The following is a 14,567-nucleotide window of genomic DNA, read 5'->3' on the forward strand; positions in this document are numbered from 1 at the left end:
CTCTCATAATGTAATTCTTATGGATCAGCTGACTTTTTCTCACTATTATAAGGAGGGAGAGAAAGACTGGTTTTTATGCCGCTTATAGGCTTCAAAAACGAGCATTTTACACCCTAAGTGTTGAAAAATCTATTACAGAGTTTTCTAAGAGTGTAGGATTTGTTTAAAATCTAAGTTTTGCAAGTCGAAACACAACTTTTTATACCCATCGCGTTTTTTAGTTTCAGATAATTGCGCGAAGTTCGAATCCTCAGACTAAAGTCGAAAATATGAGTAAGCCCTCCCCCTTTATGTTGAAAATTTTCTCCTTATTTAATTTTGTTGCCCTTTAAAATCACAAACAAAACGAAAAATCATAACATGTTAATAGATTGTACAGCCCATAAGGCTAGATCTCAACATAAGGGCGAAAGAGTGATTTTTTAAGAATTAAAAAAAACTTTTTTCATTATTCTAATTATTTAGGTCCAGAGACACATTCTTGCATGCCTTCTATTTATCGTGCTAAATTTTTAACACGATATCTCATTCCGTGTGGACGCAAATTGGGATGTCATATTTGCCACAATTACATGAAAAACTATCGAAAATTTGCCCAGTGCGATTGTTATTTTCGCTCTAAATATCATATCAATTATTCCTGCTTCAAATCTAGCGAGATTTAGAGCCATTTGCATACCCAGAGACTTCATACGTGCTAAATAAATTAGATTTCCTCGTTTATCATAATAGTCCCCCCTTTTGAGGAAGATCACCTCAATGAGCTTCATAAACGAGTAATCTTGCATTATTTTATCAGAGGGCATATATAGGGTTTTATCCTCCAAACATACGCTTTTTATTCAAACCTGGAGATCAAACTGAGCGGCAAATCCATGGCCCTCCTATATGTAAAGTATATAAGCCTCGGCAGCAGCACTTTGCCTAATCAAGTGTACTGATAACATATCTGAGATGAATCCCAACGTCGCTTATCGGGATGTGGTCATCGATCCGAAAATTTACAGACCAGAAAACCTTTGCGCACTCTCCAGCTGTTTCCTGAAACTAACCAAATTGGTTTTTGGCATTCAGGTTTACGATGTATAAATTATAATTGGTCAAATGATTACGGCAAATATCCAATAAACTACCTGGATTTTGAGTGCCCAAGATTTTCCCATTGCGCTTCTACAATCCTAAACGGCTGCCTAGCCTTATCTACTACCGCATAAACATGTAGTTTCCAGATTAGTTGAGGGTCAAACGTGACTCCTCAATACTTAGTTGGTTTAAAGAAATCGACTTGCTTGTTATAGAATTCAGGGATCACAAAGACAATCAGTTTTCAGCGGTTCGTAAATAACAATAATGCGGATTCATCTGGATTAAACGATAGGCTACGGTCATAGCACCAGTTCTCAACTATGCTGATAGCATTTTGCAGAGTTTGATTAAAGTTCTATGATATTTTCCTGTTTTCTGTATTACAGTATCACCTAGATGTTCTTGTGCATAAACACCTCATACATTCAACCTACAATTAAGATCTTTCAGGACGAGTGCCCTGAAGGTGGATGATAAAGCTCCTCCATGCGGCCAATACCTATTCTATCTTCGCTTTTGCATTACAAACTTAGAACGGACGCTGAACGATCCTGCCGTATGGCATATAGCATATTCGTCTGAATGATTTGACCTCAAAGCAGAAGTCTCCCTGGCTTCTGTATGAAGATCGCGTTGACATTCACATTCGGCGTTTCAGTACTTTTTTTCCTAGGAAACGGTTCGGGATTTTAACTGAGAAAAATGTGATAGTCCCCAATATAAGAATAGAAAAATATACCAAAGGAAATGTTTGTTTTTCTAGAACTTCTCATTCTTCTGTCAAGCTTGGCTTTTTGAGACCTAAGGTGAAGTCTTCTTCACTTAAGATAATAAATTTAATATTATATAATACTTGCCTTTCCAATAAAGGAATCCCACAAACGTGAGATGTTGAGTAAGTGAAATATTCTTCATTCTTTTGTGAGTTTACAACAGGATAAGACAATATAGTATTATTTTTCAAGATTTTTCTGTGAAAAGACACTCACCCAAAATGACTCCTTTATATACTACATTTTATGCCACCAATCTGATTACATGACTTGTTCTTTTCAGATCTAACGACTTAATGTATTTGGTGAAGTAAGAAATGTAGTCCAACAGAACCTTTGGAATTATTAAATGTAATAACAATGTGTATTATAGATTGCATGGTCGAGGAAACGGAAGCAAAAGTTAGCTTCCTGATCTTTTGAGATTCCATCACAAAAAGAAATAAAAAAGTGTAATGTATCGTCGAAGCCTTAATAAAATTTTAGTAATAAATTGTTTATCGCACTACCATCATAATTGCGATTTTAGGTACTGCTAACGATACCTTATGAAACAATTTTCAGCACAGGCTGTAGAATTTGTACTGAGAATACAATTTTTACGTAGAAATGGATTGTAATTAAATGAATTCTAGTACAGTGGATTTGAATGGGGTGGATTGAATTAGAGTGGTTTGGATTTAAGTGAATTTTAATAAATTGAATTGGATTGGAATTAATTCGATTTTAAGGAATTGAATTAGGTTAAATAGAAATGAATATAAATAGAGTAGATTGGAATGAATTAAAATAGATTGGATTGGAACGGATTGAAGTGGAATGGACTTAATTTAAATGTATTGAAGTTAATTGGGATGGATTTAAATGTATTTTATTGGATTGAAATTAATTGGATTCAAGTTGATTGAAAAGGAATAGATTAAATTGGATTAGAGTCGATCGGATTGGATTAGAATGGATTAGATTTCCTCTTATGTTTTTAGATTAGGACTATATGCAACCTTCTGCACGTATGATCGACTGATGTTTCATTAATTTTTTACAACGGTAATGCTTTTTTCATCCAAGAAAGTATGTAGCCTTTGATTGTACTTGATTTTAATTTTCTTTCTAATTTAAGTGCATAAAACTTTGAAGATCCTTCACCAAAAAACTTTTTTTTCTTACTTAATTTGTTTACGAAGTTTTTATTCAAAACATGAAGGAACATACGAAAATTAAGAAAAGCACTTAATGTTTACTACGAAACAAATAAATGCTTACTACGATTATGATGAAAAATAAGAAAATTGATAAACGCAGTAAATATTTTGACAAATATACCAAACCATTGATTGATATTGTGAAAATAAATTGGATACTCAGAAAAGTTTGAGAATGGAATGAAAGTCGTCACTAAAACATTTGTAATGATAAAACAAATTGATGCTTAGGTGCTTAACAGGGTTTGCTATCATGCACCAAAACCCTGTCTTACGTTCGAAATACTACACGTATACGCTTGAAATTTTTTTCTTCAAATAAACTCGGATTCTGAACCTACAAGATGTTCGGGAGTCGTAATCTCCAAAAACACGACTGTGAAAGAGGCTCTCACTCCTGTGACGCATAGAATCCGGGGTTAATGCGTGAGAATGCACCCAGGCCTACTTTGCGCACGCGCGGTTATGAAATTCGACATTTATGAGTTTTTGAACGTAAACATAACGAACTGACTCGCTCAAAAGGTGGAGGAACAGGAGAAAAGTAATACACGCTTCTGTAGAGTTAGGATTCTCGTGTCTGTGGAGTAGTTTTAATTTTAAGCCTCGCAGGTTCGGAGTCTGAGTGTATGTTTTACCAATTTGTTTGCTATGAAACATTCAAATATGTTAATAGAAAATTTAAATATATTTATAGAAAAAATTGTAAATGTACTGTAATTGCATCTGATTACAAATGTCAATGAGAATTAAAATGTTCTTTCAGCACTTCCAGCTGACATAATAGACTTACAATTTTTTTCTAACATTTTTCCATCAAGTCCCGTAAGATATGTTTTCTCCGTCAAAATTGGTTTAACTATTCTCGAGAAATTCATTTTTATTAATTTTCCATAAAATGCACATAACCCCCATAAGAATGTTTTTTTTTTAAGTATAATCTTCCTACAAATCTAATCTTATATCAATCCCAAATTATTGTGAAAATCCAAAGCAGATACAAGCCGGGAGGAGCACACGCATGCTTATCTTGCTATGCCTGAACGGATTTGTCTCAATGGCAATAATAATACGTTAATGATTATTATTAATAATTAATAATTGATCATGATATTGATATAATTCATTATTGTTAGTAATATTCTATTAATTATTCCTAATAATAATTAATTATTTGAATATTCTATTAATTCTATTAATCAAAGTGGAAGTATTCTTGTTTAAATGTTAACCTTTGTCGTTTAACATATGGACATTTAATGATAATGTATCTTGGCAGCTTCAACCTTTTAATATTTATTTCAAAATTCAGCTAGTTTATTGAAAATTGGTCTCTTTCGTTTCGTTTACAGTTGAATCGTTAGTTTTTATATTATTTTTTTGAGAAATACATTTATTCTCTGAAAATGCAGGTACTTTGTTTGAAAGCTGAACTAATTCATTTAAATTTGTATATTTTTTTAATTCAACTGCTTGAAAATTAAAATATCTTGTTGAGAGTATAATATTTTTTGACTGAAACTTTCAACTGTTTCATATTAAATTGAATATGATACCAACAAATTGTTTTATTTACAGAAATTTATTTTCCTTTTTGTGCTAAAATATAACCCTATTTGTTATTTTTTAATAATTATATTTGATTTTATTCATTATATTGATCAGTTTGAAGAAAAAAAAAATTTCAAGAAAACTTATAAGATTTCTAAGAGAGTTCTCAAATCTGAAATTGTTAAAATCACCTTAGTTTTATAGAGTAGCATTATTAAAACATATTCTAAAATTACATAATAAACAAAAAAAAATTTGATTAACAAATTTTTTTTGGAAATAATGTTCTTATAATTTACTATAATTTTACGTTTTTTAAAATTTTATTGCAAAAAATTTGAATAAAAACAATATAATGAAGAAAAAATTTCTTTTTAACATTAAAATTGTTAATATTTTTAAGAAACTAAATGAACAAATGCATTAAACCGGCATTTTTGTTAGAAAACTTTTTCTTTTTCGATGTAATTTTTTTAAATCAGGATATTGATGCTAATTGTATAAAACTTCGTACATTTTTTATTAATCTTTTGATTTTTTTTTAATTCATCAAACAAATCAATAGATAAGGCACTTTTTGAAAGAGAAATTAGTTTTTTCAGTTAAATCTTTTTTGATCAGGAACTTCATGATAGTTTCTGAAAAAATCCATAATTTATTTCACAATTTCATGACTCTTCAAAACAATTTTAAGAAAAAAATGTAATTTTTGGGCATCTGTTGACGGAAACATTCCTTTCTTACGATATTACTCTGTTTGATTCTGAATTTTATCATGGTTCAGATAAATGCATAATTAGTCAATAAATTTAATAGATTTTGTAAAACAAATAAAATAAACAAATGCATTATCCTCAACCTTCAGCCTCAATAAAAAAATGAACAAATGAGAAAGATAAACTGAGGGGACTGAGATTTATACAAAAAATGTTTGTAGTTGTTAATAGCCCAACTAATGCGATTTATATCAAAACTAATCATGAACGTTACCAAATTTATAATGAAGATCCCGATTTAAAAGTTTGAAATAAAAAAAAGATTTCTTTCAACAGGTACGCCAATAATGGATTTTTTAAATAAAATTGCAAAAAAACTTTTTTCTTCGACAGATGCCCCGATAATGCTAAAATTGTCATTAAGCATTTGTTAAATTGTCATTAAGTTCTAAACTGTTAGGACTGATATTGAGAAAACTGAATTTTTTGTCGACAAATGCCCAAATAATGATTTTGTTAATTAAATTTGTTTAAAAACGTAAAATTATGTAAATTTGTAAAATACATTCAATCAATAATTACATTTTTTATTTCATTTTTCGAATTTTTTATAAATAAATATGATAAAAAATGACAATTTTTTCTATTTGATGTTCCCGGTGCTCGTCAATGTTAGGAAAACTGTTGTAATCGCCGAGGTTTCATAGATTTACTTTACATAAAGATATTCCATCATAATATAATAAACAAACAAAATGTAATAAAAAAATTATTTGTTGAAAATTTGTTTCCTATAATTTTTAATAATTTAGCGCTTTTTAAAGTTATATTGCAATAAATTTAAATGAAAACAATATTAAGCTTCAATCTAAATTGCTTTTACGCCGTTCGATTTACATTTTTACTTAAATTTAATTCTTCCATCTCTCTTGCCTTCTATTCAAAAATCTTTGTCCATACGACGAGAATGGTGCTCGGCAATCCCACTAAAGCACTCGGCTACATTTTTCTCTAGAGCTATTCCTGTTCTATCCTCAGTCCAATCCTTAAAATCTCTGGATAAATTTGAGTTTGTCTGTCCCTTCAAGCCTGGTCATCTTAAAATGTGTGGAAAATTTTCTTTACTTTCCGTGCATAGTCTGCAACTAATGTCAACATATCCCTTGTTTTCCGCTTTCCCAACGTTTCCGCATCGGATCCTTGCCCATTGCTCTTTAAGTGAGAAGCTTAAATTTGACCTACCTCAATATTCTGCTCTTTCTATATTCTTTTTCCAATTTTTGTATTCCTTACAGTAACATAAGTTATCTAACTTTGCCCAGTCCGACTGTATTTCCTGATCTATTCTCATATTTTTAACTCCTGCTATCTTATTTTTCACCTTCTGCTTTCTTATCTCCTTCCAAATCCAATTTAATGTTTCCTTGTCTCCAATCTGTCTCAACACTTTCTCAAGTTTTGCTTCCCAATTGGAAGGATTCTTGTTCGAAATTCCCCGTAGTTCCTCTTTTAAGCAAATTTTTGGCCACCTATTTTCCTCTATTTCCATGATTTCTGGTAAATAGTTTCCTGCTCTGTTCCTTGTTTCCATTTCTCAACCGTGTCTTCCTGATTCGAACCTCCAGATGTAGCCCAGGGTTCTTCTATCTAGTCACATTGCCATTATCATAAACCCTTCCCGTAACTTCTCGATTTTTTCTCTTCTCTTCCACCCCCAAATTTTTGCTCCATTTATACTGCCTGCTTTTACCAATGTATCCATCAAATGTCCATCAAATGTCTACTATTTCAATTTCTGCTCCTTTAATTCTCAAAGCTTCCCCTGCAATTTTCCTGCACCCCTTCCTAAATATCATCACTTTAGTTTTATAAATATTTATTTTCAAATTGTCTGAGTTTACATATTTTACTAACTCTTTTAGCATTTCATTAAGGCGTGGCGGCAGTATTTGCTACCGTGGCTAGATCATCAAGAAATTTGATTCCAAATATTTTCGTTTTTCCAATTACTGTTCCTCCTAAATTATTTTCCCCACCCTTCTTTAGAGTCTTCCGTAAAAACATTTGTATAGATTAGGGCTTAATGGACAACCTCGCCTTACCCCTCTAGTTGTTTTAAAGCTGTCCGAAATTCCTTTCGCAGTTATTAATTTGTTTATCGTTTTACTGAAAATTGCCTCGACCATCCTCAGCATTCTACCTCTAATTCCAAGATACTGCAATTTGTCTATTAGAATTTTCCTGTCGATTGTATCGGAAGCTTTCTTGAAATTTGCAAAGCCCACATACAATTCCCCACCCTCTTATTTAAGTTTGTTGTTTATTAGTGAATTGAGCACAAATATTTATTCTATAGTTGATCCTTTTTTTCTGAATCCGGCTAGACTTTCCCTATGTAAGCTGTTTCTTTCTACCCATTTTCTAATTCTCACATTCAGAAAAGAATTAAAAATTTTACAACCATCATCAGTCATCAAAAACCTCTATAATTTTCTTTCGATTCTTCGTCACCACCTTTATGCAGCGGAAAAATACCAGCTTTTTCTCAGCCTCTCACCAGTTTCCCTTCCTTCCAGGGACCATTTAGTACCCGATGCATCTCATCTGTCCATACCTTTGGCAATCCTCTTGAAAAATTGACTGTAGTTCGGCCTCCTTCTGCTGGTTTCCCCTTTTTTAGCCTTTTAACTTTTCTAACTACCTCCTCGAAAGTGATATCTCTGTTTAACTCATGTTTTTTGTCTAAAGCAGATCGCTCAATTTCTGCTTCTTTGCTCGGAGCCTTACTATCATTCATAAATATAGCCTTATTATCCTTTCAACCTAAACCCTCGCTCTTTCCATTCCCTTTTTGTAATTTTTCCCCTTTCATTTTTTGTCTTCCTTTTTGGTCTCAATTCACCTATAGTTAACCAAAAAGCTCCCATATTCCGACTCTTTTTAACTTTTTCTCATTTAGGATCTATTTGCACCCTAATCTTATTTGCTTTGAGTATTTTCAAAAACTTCTTTCCTGTCTTAAGTTCCTGTCTTTCGTTTTCGCCCTTAGATTTTAAATATACTTTCAGCTCATCCCAAACAACTTTCTTCTGCGTATCACATTCGTCTAAATCAATTAATTTTTTTTTATTTTCTGTCTCCGTTTCCCTGTTCCTATCCCACCTTTTTAGTCATTTCACATTCTTTCGCGGCCTATCGTATGTTAGTGTTGATTCTTTCCCATTCATCCTCTACAATTAAATCCTCCTCTGCATCTAATTCCTCCCATAAAGTTTTCATTAAGTCTCTAAATTCTTCCCCTTTATTTTGACCCCATACTAATCTTTCTTCTAATATTCGAAGCCTAGTACTTTCATTCTTTTTGTTTCCCCCTGAGGTTCTTTTACTCTAAATATAAAGCAATCGGCAAGTGATCCGATTTAGTACGCGTTAAAAGTGTTAACTCTATTATTTCTCCAGCCCCCTCTCCCGCTTGTTCCATAATATAGTCAATTACCGAGCCTTCATCCTCGCCGATACGCGCCCAGTTTTCAATCTCGTCGCCTCTGATTCGTCCATTCAAAATTACTAACCCTGTTTCATCACAAAACTTGAGTAAATTTTTTTCTTCCGCGTTAGCAAGTTTGTCTTCTGACTTTCTTTCTTTAGCAAAATTTCTTGTCGAGTCGTTCTCTCGGAACTCAATCGCACCCTGATTTACTCTAATATTCGCATTCCAGTCTTCCATTATTATCACGCGCTCCTCTTCATTCTGTACATTATCTATTAAATCTCTTAAAGCTTTCCAAACTTTGGCTATTCCTACGTTCTTATGTACAGATATAATGCTTGTTTTCACCTGTTTACCTCCTAATAAACACCACTTATATGAAGTCCAAGTTCTCGCTCATTAACATTGATTTTCGCACATATATTATTTCAGATTCCTATTAACTGACCCTCCTCTGCTCTTCCCTTTTTATTAGTTCTTAACACAGATTTAAAACTCCAATTGAGATTTGTATCTAACTCACTTTTAAAGTCTGCCTCTGCTTCTTGTTCAATCGAAGTCTCGAGGATTAACACTATATCGTACTTTTTACAAAAATACCATACCTCTCTCAATGTTCGGCCTCCTGCCAAATTCCAGATAATACCTTTAAGTGTTTCTTCTCCGTTGCCCACAAAAATGATTAGGTACTCCTTTGCCCTCTACCTCGTTCCTGATGTATTTTTGATTCTGAATTTTCCATTTCGTGTAGTTTGAGAATGCTGGTAGCCTTCTTCCTGTTGCATTCCTGACTTCATCCTGAATCCACAATTGCACTTCTTTTTTGCTAAAAGTCAAATCATCTCCAATTGTGATCTTGGTGCCTCTTAACTTGTGCTTCTTCTCCATCAGCTAACTTCTTTTTCCCCAAGAATCCAGTTTAATTAGCGCCCCACCAGAAATTTAAGTAAATTGTTTAATAATGATCCATACTCCTGTATATGCAAATAAAGTTTCTTGAAACTCACTCTACACATTTCTGCCTCTTGAGCGAAATCCTCTTACTATTACCGAATTCCTTCTTGCATCCCTTTCCTTTATTTTAGATCTGAGTTCTTGTTCGCTGAGGCTATTTGGACATTTTTCTGTCCATTCATCTCTATCTGCTCTCTTTTCTCTGTTTTAAAGTCTCCTTTCTCCTTCTACGTCCTGCTTTTGATAGGATTGAGATTGTCACATCTGCTCTTGCCGCACCCACATCCTCATCAGAAGAACAGTAACCTGATCTCATCAATTTTACCACTTTTTCTCTAATTTCCTGTAATTGTGGCATCACTTTACTTTTACACCAATTTTCCAATACTTTTCTAAACATTCGTTCTAGGGGGTTCTCGCCTTCCAGGTCAAAAGTCTGCGCTTTTTCTAGGGAGCGAGATAATCGCGTCGTTTGCACTACACTCTGAATCACTCAAGTCTCCGTAATCATTTTCGTCCGTCAAATTTTTAGGTTCCTCCAACAGATCACCGTTCGAACTTTCCGCGTCACTTCAAATGGGAATTCTAAGCTCCACCACTTCGTCGCGTACTCGTGATTCGGTTTGATTTGTCACTTGCGTGCCCTACATCAGATAGTGTGCTATGCCTTTTCAATTTTTGCTCTCAGTCTCTATGAGTTTATCTTTTTTGCCAGGTCTTCCCGGGTTTCTCCTAATTATTATTGTAGAATGATCAGTTGTTCCCTTGTCAGTATTTGCTTCGGTTGCCATCTTTAGTAAAATATTTGAACTACAGAGCTTCGCATAGGACCACCAAAAGTCACGAAATGATTCTCTTGACGCGAAATACCTAGCCTTACTTTTCATTTGAATAGTAAGTTTCAGCGTTCACTAATTTCCCTAGAAAGGAAAAAACATAAATAAAAATCTCACAAATAAAGCGACTTTTCGTATTTTAAAAACAATACCACAGCTGACGCTCCACATACACTTTAATGTCTTCTTAAAAAGGATCTGTTCTTAAGATTGAGTGACGCGCGTTCTCACCCCAACGGATCCCTCCTCACGCCTCAAACAAACTTAATAAATGAATGCATTATTGGAGCACTTATCGACGAAAGAATTCGTTCTTTTTTTTCAATGCTAATCTTTTTAATTGGGATTTTATTTTGATTTTAGCAATATACATCACTATTTGATTTTTTTTTAATGTAATAAACAAATGCATTATTCGGGAATTTATCGACGGAATAGCTCGTTTTTTCAATGTCAGTCCTTTTAATTATGAACTTTACGATAATTACATTAACATTTATAAGTTAATAATAGTAATAGTAATTATTATATATAATATAAATATAATAATAATTAATAATAGTAATATAATAAAAGTTATAATTAGTTACTTAATTTTATGTTTTTTGATAACAAACTGAATTTAATAATGCATTATTTGGGAATTTAACATCGTACAAACTTGATTTTGTTCTAAAGTATGTCCTTTTCATTTCACAATAAAAGTTTTTTCTTATTCATTAATTACAGTTGGCTATTGAAAAAAAAAATGTTTTTTTTTCCTCAACAAATGCCCAAATAATGCATTTGTTTATTTAATTCGTCAGAAAATCGTAAATCTTATCAACAAATTATAAATTTTTCTGTAATTATCATGTGGTTCCTAATTTAAAAAAATGTACATAAAAAAAACGAATTTTGCTGACGACTAATGCCTGAATAATACATTTGTTTATTAAATTTGTGCATATTATTAACCAGAATAGTCTTAAGAGACATTTATTTCATTTAAATATTGCTTCCATTAAAATTTCTTGCAATATATAAATGTTTTTTTCATTAATTATATTATGATAAAATATCTTTATATGTTGTAAATTTACGAAAATTTGGCGATTGCAATAATTTTCCTATTATTGACGAGTACCGGGAAAGTCAAATAGAAGAAATTTGAAATTTTTAGTCATATTTATTTATTTATAAAAAAATTGGAAAACAAAATAAAAAATCAAGCTCGACAACTTTCTTTAAAATGTTATCAGCTTTAAAAAAACATTCAAATTGGTCGGCAGGTTCAGCCGAAAACTTCTATTGAACAAAAAAATGTACTTTTTTCCCACAGTGCGCTCATACTACATACTTAATTAGCCTAAAAATACACAAATAATTTTAACTAAAACTTTTATTCAGGTACCTAAGAACAATGATTTCCAGACTTTATAGACAAATATTTCCACCGCGTTTTCAGATAAAAATGTAAAGGAGCGGAAAAAGATTATTGGTGTCGTTTTCAAATCTCTTCATTTTCCTTATTTGCTTCACCTTCAGAGTTAAGAGTTATATCAATAATAAAAATAACAGCCTGCTTCAAATGAAAAACAATTAATTCTATAAAAATTTAGGTCAGCTACTTTTACCGCTGACGCCTCGAATAATATACATGAAAAAAAATTACTCGATACGAATGTCCGAGAAGTTATCAATTTTTCTTTGAGTATCAATACTTACAGCATTCCGATTTTGACAAAACATACTATTCTAATTTTTTTATAATGGGAACGTCAAATTTAGTTTAAAATCTTTGAAATAAATAATTCTCACATATTTTTGAATGAAAGACTTATTTATTCACACGATTAAATATACACAATTTCTAGATAATAGATGAGTAGTACAGTGAAACCTCTTCATAACGGACACTTACCATGAACAAACTTTTGTCCGTTTAGGAGAGGTATCCGTCCGAGAGATTTACTAATAATGAATTATTAATTGTTCTTCAATCAATAATTACTAATAATTTATAATGATTTCGTAAATAAAAAAATGAAAATCTAAATTAATTGATAAATAAAAGAAATAAACTATAGTAAATAATATTCATATCTTGACGGTCAACAAATAGGGACACCTTAAGTGTTTATCAGGTCTAGTTATGATACAATTGCGTTTATCTTTACCATGGAGCTAATGAGTCAAGTTGTATGAGACTGTCCGTCTAGTAGAGGAAAATTAATTTTTTAGGGGGTCAAAAAAAATGTCCGTATCCATTAGGGAGAGGTAGCTTAAACTGGAATATCCTATACTTTCGGTCAAGGAATCATATAAAGTGTCGTTAAAGGAAGGTGTCCAATCTGAAGAGGTGTCCGCTCTAGAGAGGTGTCCGCAAGTAGAGGTGTTCGTAAGTAGAGGTTGCGGAGAGAGTTGAAAAAATTTAAATAGTTATAAACAAAGTACTTGAGTACAAGTTCAGATTCCACCATTCACCGTTCCGGGTTCCGGAGTGACCACATAATTCTTGTACTTCATTGTTGATTTATAGATTTTGCCATTCATCACCATTATATAAATCGTTTTCTCGTATGGATGAGGTGCTCGGAATGGGCTCGTAATCCTCCTGAAGATGGTTGATCGATAGAAACGGCTAAATTTGTCAGCTTTCCAATTATAACTCACGAATCTTATAAATGCAAACTCCGGAGTGGCGCTGGAATCAGTTTGACCCTTGACTTTTTGTTCGGCAGATACCTGCAAACTTCCTTCAAAATATTGCCCTGCTTCGTCATTGATAAAGACCATTGGGGTGTGAATTTCCATTGGACGAAGTTTCATCCACTCTGGTAATATAGTATTACCAATCTTTTTGAAATTTCCCAGTAATAACCAGTTGTTCTTCAATCTTAGACGCATGACGTTATCAACTGCATCTATTTCTGCATGAAAAATGGATGTTTAGCAATGTTAGCAATTTTTAAATTCTAAATGAATGTTTAGGACTACGGGATTTAATGATAAGCATTTAAAACTTACCTAAAATATTTTAGTTCCCTTTATTGTTAACCGAAAACGAATTTTGATGATTGGCCTGTTTATGAGTGAATAATTCAAAACGAAGGCTTTTAAAAAGCTGATCGTGATTTTGCTCATACAAGTGATATTTTTTTTTCAAGCTAATAATAATATTATTATTTTATACTTGCCTTTCAAATAAAGATATCCCAGAAACGTGAGATTTTGAACGAAAAAAATAATCTTCATTCTTCTGTGAAATGGCACAATAATAAAGCACTAAAGTATTATTTTTTCACTATTTGCCTGTGAATAGTGACTCACGAAAAATGACGGCTATATATACTACCTTTTATGCCACTTATCTGATAACAGACTTGTTGTTTTTAGATTAAGGGATGCTGCGTATTTGGTAAATTTTGAAATCGGTCTAATGAAACCTGCAGCATCATTGAAATTAATGAAAATTTTTATCATAGATTTCCAGTGGACGCAGCGAAAACAAAAATTAAATGTGAAAACGCTGTTTCTAAATCAAATATTTTCTACACAATATATTTCCTACACAAAATGTAATACTCTCACATTTTTCCTACATGACACTTTTTCTACACCAAATATTTCCTACATAAAATTTAATATTGTTAAATACTTTCATTTTTTCCCCGAACAATATATTTTCTACACAAAATATTTCCTGCGCAGAATATAATGAGCAATATCCGCTCCTAAACAAATCTATTGTATACAAAGTGTACTGATCATACTTTTCCTATTCTAAATGTTTTCTACACAAAAATATGATTAAACTGAATATTTCCTACACAGAATTTAATGAGTAACACCAGTTCGAACATAAATTTATACTACACAAAATATATTGTACATAAAGCATACTCGTCGAACTTTTCTACACTAAATATTTTCCACACAAAAATATGTTTACACTAAATGTTTCCTACACAGAATTT

This window comes from Belonocnema kinseyi, chromosome 7, assembly GCF_010883055.1.
Source record: "Belonocnema kinseyi isolate 2016_QV_RU_SX_M_011 chromosome 7, B_treatae_v1, whole genome shotgun sequence".
Classification (NCBI taxonomy): domain Eukaryota; kingdom Metazoa; phylum Arthropoda; class Insecta; order Hymenoptera; family Cynipidae; genus Belonocnema; species Belonocnema kinseyi.